Consider the following 10,827-nt stretch of genomic DNA (forward strand, 5'->3'; position numbering starts at 1 on the left):
CAAGCTGCCCTATCCAGAAAGTATTGCTACAAAAATCAGGAGAGCTTTACCACTGTATGCTTAACCTCACGCTATGCATTATCAAAAACTGATCTGTGTGTATATATCCTTTAGCTAATTTGTTTCATCTAGATCTTTGAGATATTTAGAACTTGTTACATAGGGATGTCTTTTGCATTTCAGGTAGCACACTCCAAGCTCTCCAAGAAATATAATGAAGCTGATAACACAAGGGAACTCTTGAAGAGATATGTAATATCACAAGGAAGAAACACACTATTTTACTGGCAGAGTTTATTGAAAACCAGCAAAGCAAAGGAAATAAAATATCTGTTGGTTGGGAATACTCTTAAAAAGTATTCCTAAAGCATCAACTCCAGGGAAGTAATTTCCCTTGGCAGTGCCATCTCATTCATAGAAAGAAATAAATCATGGAATTGATCAATGTGATTCAATCCTAAAGCGGCAGGAGTCCAGAGTATCAAGTTCTACGCACAAAGCACATGAGCTCAGTGGGCCATGGGGCAAACTTTCTGTTATTTTACTCAGAAAAGAAGCTGGTAACAAGCTTATCATAGAATGGTTTGGGTTGGAAAGAACCTGAAGATTATCTAGGTCCAACCCCCCTGCCATGGGCAGGGACACCTCACACTAGACCATGTCACCCAAGGCTCTGACCAGCCTGGCCTTGAACGCTGCCAGGGATAGAGCATTTACCACTTCTTTGGGAAACCTGCTCCAGTGCCTCACCACCCTCACAGTAAAGAACTCCTTCCTTATGTCTAACCTGAACTTCCTCTGTTTAAGCTTGAGCCCATTACCCCTTGTCCTATCACTACAGTCCCTAATGAAGAGTCCCTCTCCAGCATCCTTGTAATCCCCTTTCAGGTACTGGATGGCTGCTATGAGGTATCCATGAAGCCTTCTCTTCTGCAGGTTGAACAGCCCTCATTTTCTCAGCCTGTCTTCGTACGGGTGGTACGTATCTTTGTATCAGGAATGTTAGATATTTTTTGTGCTGCTTTGCAAAGATTACTTTATATTTATGAAGCTTCTCTTTACTAATCAAGTAGCAGAGTCCAACTACTCCAGAGTCAAAACAAAAAGGAACAAATCACAACAGCAGTCAAGATAGCAGAGTTGTTAAGGGAAAATGATATCTGTGCTGATGCCGTTTCCCAGGAGTGGTTCTGGAACATGAAGTGAATGATGAATGGCATTGCTGCCCATCAACTTGAGTTGATTAATGGGGGATCATGGACAGAAGCAGGTTTCAGGAAATGCTGTAAGATTTGGAGAAGAGGTTGTGGAAATGATACTATTCTCTAAGGCCTCAGTACAGAGAACATGGCTGCCAAAGCAATGTATGAAGCCTGACACTACAGATCTGTGCTCTCCCTGTACACCTGCATGTCCTGGACCACAATCTACAACTCTTCTGACGTGTGGAGCCTGGGCTATCACATCAAACTTAAAGCCAGAGATTTGGGCGATATTAGCCCAAGCATACCAGTATAGTAACATAGATAAAAGCATCTAAACACATCTGTCTAGATAGCTGTATACAAAGGTATGTCAACATCTGCCATAAAAGTACAGTGGTAGAATATTGACTAGACAGCTCTTACTGTTGGCTTAGAGAAAAACCAGGGTCAGACACAGGCGACAGGGATGTGCTGGAAGATCTGCAGACACAGGTATTACAGGTTTCCAGCATAGAGACGATACCCTGTTTCACACTAACCATAAAAGACTCACTGAGAGAAGATGGATACTTTTTGGGACATACAGAGAGATGGACATATTCACCACATGGTGTTGTTAATGCAGAAGTGTATCTCCATATAGGCTTAAAGAAAAATGACAAACCGAACAGCTACTTCAGATACGAATATGAACCGCTATTCAGGACCGATGAGCCTGGATCATACCAAGCTGGGGAAAAGAGCATATAGTGACCAGTGTTTACCATGACCAATCAATCATACTCTGAAGGAATACTGTTAGATATCTATGTCTGTTGCCTTAAAAAACAAAACAAAAACACCTGAAAGCCTGGATGCCATCACAGAGATTTGAACTAAAAAAAAATCTCTGCTCAGGATACAAGTGACATCAGACAGTAATAGTAAGGGGTGAAAATAGGGGTATGGCATAGCATTGCAGTATATTAAAAATACAAACAAAAAACCCCCTCAATCTCGAAATCTTCAATTTTTTCCCATTCTGGGGGGAAATAAATGTTTTCTTAACAGTGTGCAGTATGGTGCAGCAGAAATTGGGTTTCAGTGCAGAAATCCTTCTTCAAGGAACAAATGGTTTTGAATGATTAAGGAAAGAGGGAAAAAAAAACAACAAATAAAAGCCGAACCAAATCCTGAATAGGGCCTTAATTATACATTTTGAATAAGACAGTTCTCTGGCTATTTTTGTTTTAACATAATTTTAATACAAATTCCTTCAAGCGTTGTGGAGAGAATGTAGATGATAAATCAGACTGCTCCTTAACTGCTGTAATTCTAAGGTATTTTGCATTTTCTGCTCAGATCATGTTTTAGGCCCTTTTTGTGTGTGCATTGGCAATTGACCTCTGCAGGGGAAGTGGAAGGGGATAAATGAATAATCCCAATTAAATATGACAAAAGCATTTATCAGTCCAACAGTACATCTTTTCTCTCCCTTTCCTTGGGCAGTACATAGCTGATCTCTGCAGGAGGGAGCCCTCCAGAAAATTGTCTGGTTAGTAGCATTTCTTTGATCCACTTTTTAATTATCAAAGACTGGTGCAGCTGTATAACAGGGCTTGCCTGTTGTCTTGTGCTGCAATGTGCGTATCAGAGTTCTTCTGAAGGATCTCCTGCAGACCTTGATTTCCTTAATTCAAAATAGTTCATACGTCAGTCTCCTTCATAAAGTGTATGTATACAAAGCACCATGATGGTCATCCTTCTGTGAAACATCCCATTGCCTGGGATAAAGCATATGAGATTTTGAGAAGTGGGGTTTGATGCTGTATCTGAACACAGTGCCTGGTCATTGTTTGGCAATGTGGCATATCTTCTTCTTCAGAAAACATTCCCTTGACCCCAGCATTATTTTTTTCCTGACTAAAAAGACAGCCATGAGAGAGAAAAGAAGATCAAAACAAAACATCCCTATCCATGCAAAGTTTAGCACTAAAAACTGACTCAGATTCCACAAAATCCCTAAAGTTTCACTACTGGCTTCACAGTGAAGAATATGGACTAAATCTCAGGACAGAGGAGAATAGTGGGTTATAGTGAAGATTAAAGTCTCCTGGCACATGAAATAACAGGGAACTAAGTAAAGTGCCTAAGTCTTAAACCCACTTACATGCCAGCATTCAAGAAATCTTACAGCAGTTGGTGGAATTGCTTGTATGTCTTCAGCTAAGTGTACATGTAACCTAAAGAGTTATTAAACAAAAATCTATTTCAGTGTCCTATATCCCAGTTCAGATCAAAAGCTAAAGTTGATTTTACCTTATTAAATCTTATCTAGATATGTTCAGTCCAATATCTTTTATTTTCAAATCATGCTGGAAATTTCAAAGTTGCTGTTAGGATTTCTAGGATCCAGTGGTTTCACCATCAAAACACTTTATCCAGGTTTGTGGTGTTTTGGAAAAGAACTTGAGCCCATGGATGTACAAACCCCCTTTTATTTTAAACTTCTTTGGAGGCTAGCATCTATTACATCTGATAGGAAAAGAGGAAATGGCCTCAAATTACATCAGGAAAGGTTTAAATTGGATACTAGGAAAAATTACTTCACCAGAAGTGTTATTAAGCATTGGAACAGGCTGCCCAGGGAAGTGATTGAGTCACCATACCTGGAGGTGCAGATGTGGTGCTTTAGGGACATGGCTTAGTGGTGGACTTGGCAGTGTTAGGTCTGTCAAAGTGGATCAGGATGTAAGTTAGCTCATCAGAATGAAATTCAAATAACTATTGTGTTCAGCACAACCCTCCAGGGAATGAAAAGCCGAACGGAATCTTGACATTTACAGCTTACTATGTAGATATCTTCCTGCCTAATTACAATGAAAAGATATTTGTAGGAATTGAAATTCTTTCTAGTTTAAATCTCTTTTGGGTTCATATGCAGGGAATTTTGGGTTAGAACTTAATATTTGAGACGGAAAATGCTTGTAATTGTATTTGGTTTTTTACCATCTGTTCTTAAGTGACATTGTTGCCATGTTCCTCTGATGTACTTCACCTCTGCAAGCTTGCTCAAGGGCACTAGGGCAAACTCCAATCTGAATACAGAAGTGATGTTTATGACTACACACAGATTAAAGTTAAAATGTCAATATACAGAAGGAGGCATGCTAAAGGGTAAGTGTTAAAAAGTAATAACAGAGAAAAAAATTGCTTGGAGCAGGTCAATAGTTTCATTGAAATTCTTTGTGCGAAAACATAGATATTAGCTCTTAGTTCCAGGAAAGAAAAAAATAAAATCAGAAAATAGTTGAGAAATAAAAAACCAAACCCAAAAAACCCCCAGAGATCTCAATTTTACCAATATTATTAACTACTGTTTATTTCAATATTTTATCTCAACAATCAACACATTCTCATCTCAAACTTACCTGGATGTTCTTCCCACTCAGAGCTACTAGTAAATATAACAAGCAAGAAACTATTTCTATGTGTATCACAGAAAACATAATTAATAGAAGTGGGGTTTTTTTTCCAGACTACAAAGCTGTAAGTAATACTTTGTGGGACAATCTGTTAATCTGGGCATAAAGAAAAAAAGTAGATTCCAATGAAGATTCTTTTACTTTGCAGTATAGAAGAGAAAAGCTAAGAAACACAGAAACAGGGAGATGAGAGTGGTAAATTACTTGAGAGATAGGTAGGAGTTTGCATAAGAGGGGGATACAGACAAAACAGCAGGGAAAGTCCTACTTGAACAATCAAACCATAACCAGAATGTGAAAATCTGTATCCAATGAAACGAAAAGTTTCAATGACTTCTCAGACCTACTGATTGAAGAATGCTTGGGCAGCCTGTTACTCCTCAAATATTCCCAAACACCTCCTATTATAATTTTCCCATCGAAAAGAAACATTTCAGAAGTGTGGACTTCCATCCAACATGAACTAAACAGCTCTGCAATAGAAGTTACAAAAGGAGGTTAAAAGTCTCCAGCCAGCACCAAAAGAGCCAAAAGAAGTGGCTGCTAGAGCAGTAGGGTGCTGGGGCTGCCGCTGTTAAATACCTGCTCTCAATATGTGCTACAAGTAAACCCTACAGTGAAGAAACTTGTACCACTTCAAATAGAGTCTCTACTCACCACACTGGTACAGGATTTCTGTGAGAATTCCAGCAAGAAACTTAATCTCATTATTTTCTTTTTCTTCATCTGGAAAAGTGGGTCAGTGATTTTTTCTTTTATTTATCTTTAGCATTCTGACTAAAATTCTTCAAGACAAAGACATTCTTTCCTTCGCTGTAGTTAAGTTAAACCTTGTTTCCACCTGGCACTCCTCAGAATAGAGTTGCAAAGCCACACCATTAAACATCAGAGCCAGATTCAAAGACAGTAGAAGTTGTTTTGTGGCAAGCTCTATACTGCTGCAGTCAGACAGAAACAGAGATTTCTAGATAGCATTATATTTTATGTCATCTATGTCAAGCTAACAGAAATTTAAATGATCATTTGTAGGTGTCCCCCTATTTCCATCCTCCCTTCTAACACAGATGCAAGACAAACAGTTATAACCTCCTCCCAAATGCAAGATTTGAGCTGAATTGGGTCCCAAGCTTTGTTCTCTCTCTCACTTAATATTCCTTACTCCTCTTTCAGGTGAATTCATTGAATGTTATGGAGATGTCTGGAGTCACAATAATGTTTCCTATAAGAAGATATAAACTATAAAAGCAATACATTGTCTGGCTCAATCCATGTTTCCTTCTTGCAGTTGATATATTTTCTTTTATAATACTGTGTAGTACTAGGGGTTGTGACATTGAAACCCTTCCAGGTAACAAGCCATGGATGGTTTTGCTATAAATGGTTGGGGTTTTTTTCCCCCATCCAAGTCTACATTAGGATGAAACAGAGACAATTAGAAAGGGCTTTTGACAAGACAGGGTAGGCCAGCAGAAGAATAATGTATAGGTTGAATATTAAAACTATCACCTGAGGGAAAGCCTTCTTACATTCACTGTTTATTGTGATTTAAAAAAATGGAACATTTCAATGAGAAAAGGCAGACAAAACTTATGTTTATTTCTTAGCTTCAAAGGCAACACTTTTCTAGGACATAGAAAACACAAGTTCATATTCTTGGTCTGGAGCATGGATTTGCAAATCCTTTTCATAAGGAAATACTCTAATCCTGAGGTTATTTGCTTTCTGATAAAGTTGGAGTTGTTTAGCCTGAAGAAGAGAAGGATCTGGGGAGACCTTAGTACCAAAAGTGGGCCTACAAGAAAGCTGGAGACGGACTTTTTACAAGGGCTTGTGGGGACAGGACAAAGGGTAATGGCTTTAAACTGAAAGAAAATAGATTTAGATTAGATATTGGGAAGAAATACTTTACTGTGAGTTTGGAGAGGCACAGGAACAGGTTGCCCTGAGAAGCTGTGGCTGCCCCATTCCTGGCAGTGTTCAAGGCCAGGCTAGACAGAGATTGGAGCAACCTGAACTAGGGGAACATGTCCCTGCCTATGGCAGGGTGGTTAGAACTAGATGATCTTTCAGGTCCCTTCCAGCCCAAACCATTCTATGTTCTCTCGTGTCTCAGTGATAAATTCCATCTAAGGTCCTAAGGTCAGGTTGGAGGGGAAAAAAAAAAAAAAAAAAAAAAGGAAAAATTTAAAAACTAACAAGCCCAACATTTTCCTACAAGACCTCCAGCACATCAAGACATTTCTAACCAATTCCAGCTCTAATGGCATCTCTTGACCTTTTGTATCAATTTACTGGCTCATTGTGGCTCTTCAGCTGTCTAAAAGGTCATTAGGATTTAACTAGGTCAACAAGATCAGAATACCCCATGTGGAGGGGAAACTTAGAATAGTACAGAGGCATTCCTGCAAAAATTAATCACCGATCCCTTTGCACATATTCCCACCAAAAGCAGTAGTTTTAATAGCAGCTTTTGGTGGGAAGAATGTTTGTCCACTGATCTTCCGAGTTAGCCCATTTTATAAATAGTAATGAATAGCAGCAATTGATGCTCACCTCAGCACTAGAGCAATGAATTTTATCTTTTCACCAAGTAGATAGGAATTCACAGTCAATGTGTTGACTTTTCATATAATATGAGTCACAGATTTGTTAACAAAGACAGTTTGGATGACCTGACTAAGAAACTTTGTGGAATACAGCAAAGTAAATTTGCAGCACAGCTGCTACTTTAACAGGTGGGTTGTTTGTTTTTATGATGGGAATAGCATGTACAGAGACCAAAAGCTCTGTAAGTTCACATATTACCCTGTGGGTTTTTTTTAATACAGTGTCCTAATGATAAAAAAAGGTCAATTTTACCTACTTGGGAGGAAGGTCAATTTGTCAGTTGCAATGCTGCTACTTACCCATTTCAAACAGGCAAAAAAACCCCAGTCAAAACAATAAAATCAAGGAAAACCTCCACTTTGGACCTGTTTAAAAGTTCTGTGAAAACAATATTTTTCCCCCCTTTTCTGTTTTGTTTGTTGGGTTGTGGTTTTTTTTTTTTTTTAAGCAATTTGTCGGGTGTTGCTCACAATTTTCTCCTCCCAGCCTGGATTGTTCAACAATAAATCTTTCCTCAAAGTGATTTTGAGAACCAAACGAGGCCTGTGCTGCTCTTACTTTGAGATCCAGAAAATGACACCTCACACATCTTCAGTTCCCAAAGTGCTTTGTTATAGCCTGTTGTATCCACCAAGACAACATTACATACTACATGCCCTGAGATTGACTGTTCGAGGAGAGGAATCACCATATGGAGTGCCCTTCACTGAGCTGAGTGAACATACAATTTGCTTCAGCCTGGACACCTTTCAAGGGATGGAAGAACCCTGGATCTTCACCAGACAAACCATAGCAACTTTCAGCACTTCATAGTGAGACAAAACCACGAGAACGGCTGCAAAATGAGACCATGGGTTCACATAACACAATATCCTGGCTTTTTAAATGAATTTCAAGTACTTCATACAATGACTTCAATAACAGATGAAAAACTGTGGAAGAAACAGGATTTCTATCCTTAAAGGGAATACTTTTTGTGTCTTTATCTGACCCTGCTACAAACGCTTAATTTGGCTGGAATGTCTCTCTGAAATAAGAACATTTGGTTTGTTTATGTGTTCCCTTGATACCACCCCTGGGACTTACTGTTGCTCTGCTTTGTGCGGCAACCACAAAGTGCAGGACTAGTTGAAAGTGTTGTACACTATCTTGCTCTAGAAACTGAAGATCCACTCACATTTTACTTGTTCCCATTGTTCTGCAGAGCTTATCTTCCTTGTAATTTCCAAGCAGATAAGGGACCATCATGTTTTCTTTCCAAATCAGACTGAGCAAGAAAAGTCAAGCCTAATCAGTAAAGTGACATGATTTCTAAAGAATAACCCATCTCCAACTTCTGAGGTTGTCCATCAGCAAGGTACTGTGTGATCAGAGCAAGCCAAAAGAGCCTGTGTGTTCATGAAGTGGTTTTGATAAGTGAGCCTGTGCTGCAAAGCCAAGAGTAGATAATTATCCTGGAAGATCTACTAGGGCTAGGAGAGCAATTTAAGCCAGAAACAATGTGCTTGGCTATCTCCCCATGCATCCAAACACCAGAGGCGCCCATACAGCCTGCAATAAGGGATATACAATCCTGGACACAGCAGGAATACCATGTTGATGTTCTAACAGTAACAGGGAGAATTAGGCTTTTTCCAATAACTGTATCCAGCAACTAAACCCTACACAAACTCAAGAAACAGGAGGAAAAAAGGGAACATTGTCAGGAGATTGAAACCTATGCCAGCTCAGCAGCTGACTTATTCCCTGGCCAAATTGCTTTATGTTTCTATAGCTAATTTCCCTTTATCTCTTTCTGGTCTTGACCTGTCCTCTTGAAGAGTAAGAACTGGAAGAGAAACTGATTTGTCTTTAATATGTTTATACAGTAATTAGCAAGCTATCATCCTTTGATCAGACATACAACAGTACTAATAAAGGGCCCAGTTTTATTCTGATTAATCTTGTCTAAAAAGTAATTTCATTTCATATCCTTCTAATTTTGACTTTCTCTAATAAGGATGTACATGGACATAAGCATTAAAGGAATCTTTGCCTGTTTTATTTCAACTGAACCCTCATTCCAAAGGGTGGTGCCAGAAGCTGAGGTTCAAGACCAACACCACTGTTATTCCTAAGCTTACCGTTCTTCATAAATAGTTTGAGACGGAGTTACATGTTTATATTCCTGTATTAATTTAAAGGCTGATATATCAAAATATCTGAGTTTCTTTTTTTATAGATTTAGTAATAAAAACTAATCTAAAAATAATGTGTCCTATGAGATTTGTATTATTAAGACATTTTTATCAGTAAATGTTCTGCTTCTTGCATTGCTAAAATGATGGAAAAATAAAATAATAATAAAAAAATCTCCAACAACTTGCCAAGGTTTTAATTACAAGATTATAAGGCTGGAATCCTTCAATTTTTTTTATGCTAGATTTAGCAAGTAAGTGGCTATTTATGCTTCCTTTCCCAAACTCTATTCCACTCTGTAACACTCAGAAAACACACTGTTGTTTCTTCTTATTTCCAAGTTCATGTCAATAGTCAGAAACATATGGAAACCAAGAGAGGTGGAAAAATTTGTGCTGACTTCTGAAAGAATGTATGTAAATGGAGGACTCTGGACACAAGTCCCAACATTAAAGAACATCAGAATTTCCAAATTTGGGCTTTTTAAAGGAAATACTGAAATAAAGATTGCCTCTTGTTTGCACTAAGCAGTATACACTATCTGTACAGTCTTTGAATGCATAACTGGAGTTTCCAGCAACTAGCCACAATCCAGTTACTCTCTGCAGCTGTTTAAGAGTACACATTACCTACAGAGAAGTGCCTATAAGCTTCTTTAGGTTGTAGCACTGGTATTGTCATTCAAAAGAAACAGGATTAGATCCTTTCAAGAACATCCAGTGTGCTATTTAAAGTTTTGAGGAAAAGTTTCCATTAAACAACAATTTCACAGTCTATTATAAAACTTCTTTATAGCACTTACCTTTACATGCTGAAGCAAAGGTGATTGGTGCTCAGACTACTCATCCATAAGAGATTAATTCCCAGGTATTCACCACTGATCACTACACAGCACCTAAAAATAATGGCTCAAATAGAACAAGATTAAATCTACAAGAAGACTTTTATATTGATTTGAATTCTGTGCAGTTGGTTACAGGGAGTAGGGAATTGATTTGGGATTAAATTCACCTGCAGGATTGGGGATGAAATTCACCTGTAGCAGAAACATAGTCTCTATAAGATACAACAATTCCTAAGCAGCATTTTGATTGGATCCCAACATTTTTTTGCACCAAAAGCAATATGAAGATAAGATTGAAAGAAGGCAAATAGTGGTTACATGCACAACCAGTTCAAAAGATAAAAATAAATAGTACAGTCTGCACAGTTGGGTTATACAGTGATGGGGAAAAATACGCAAGAGGAGGTAGAGATTTTACAATAAAATATCTGAGCCAAACCCTGCCTTTGTGTTCAGCTGTGTAAAAGACCCACCATTCTGTAATGCTAAAAACATAGGACAGGAGCTTGTCTTTATCACTTAATCTCAT

The 10,827-nt window shown here is 38.4% G+C and overlaps 1 long non-coding RNA gene across 1 annotated transcript in view; it reads right to left on the reverse strand.

Moving 5' to 3' along the window:
- LOC115608375 overlaps positions 1 to 10,584 on the reverse strand; it is a 69,624-nt gene extending 59,040 nt beyond the window's left edge. The window contains exon 1 of the long non-coding RNA XR_003991520.1: positions 10,257 to 10,584. This is a non-coding gene — a long non-coding RNA (uncharacterized LOC115608375). The remainder of the gene's footprint in view (positions 1 to 10,256) is intronic.
- Positions 10,585 to 10,827: the final 243 nt, after the last annotated feature.

Source organism: Strigops habroptila, chromosome 5, assembly GCF_004027225.2.
Source record: "Strigops habroptila isolate Jane chromosome 5, bStrHab1.2.pri, whole genome shotgun sequence".
NCBI classification, from domain to species: Eukaryota; Metazoa; Chordata; class Aves; order Psittaciformes; family Psittacidae; genus Strigops; species Strigops habroptila.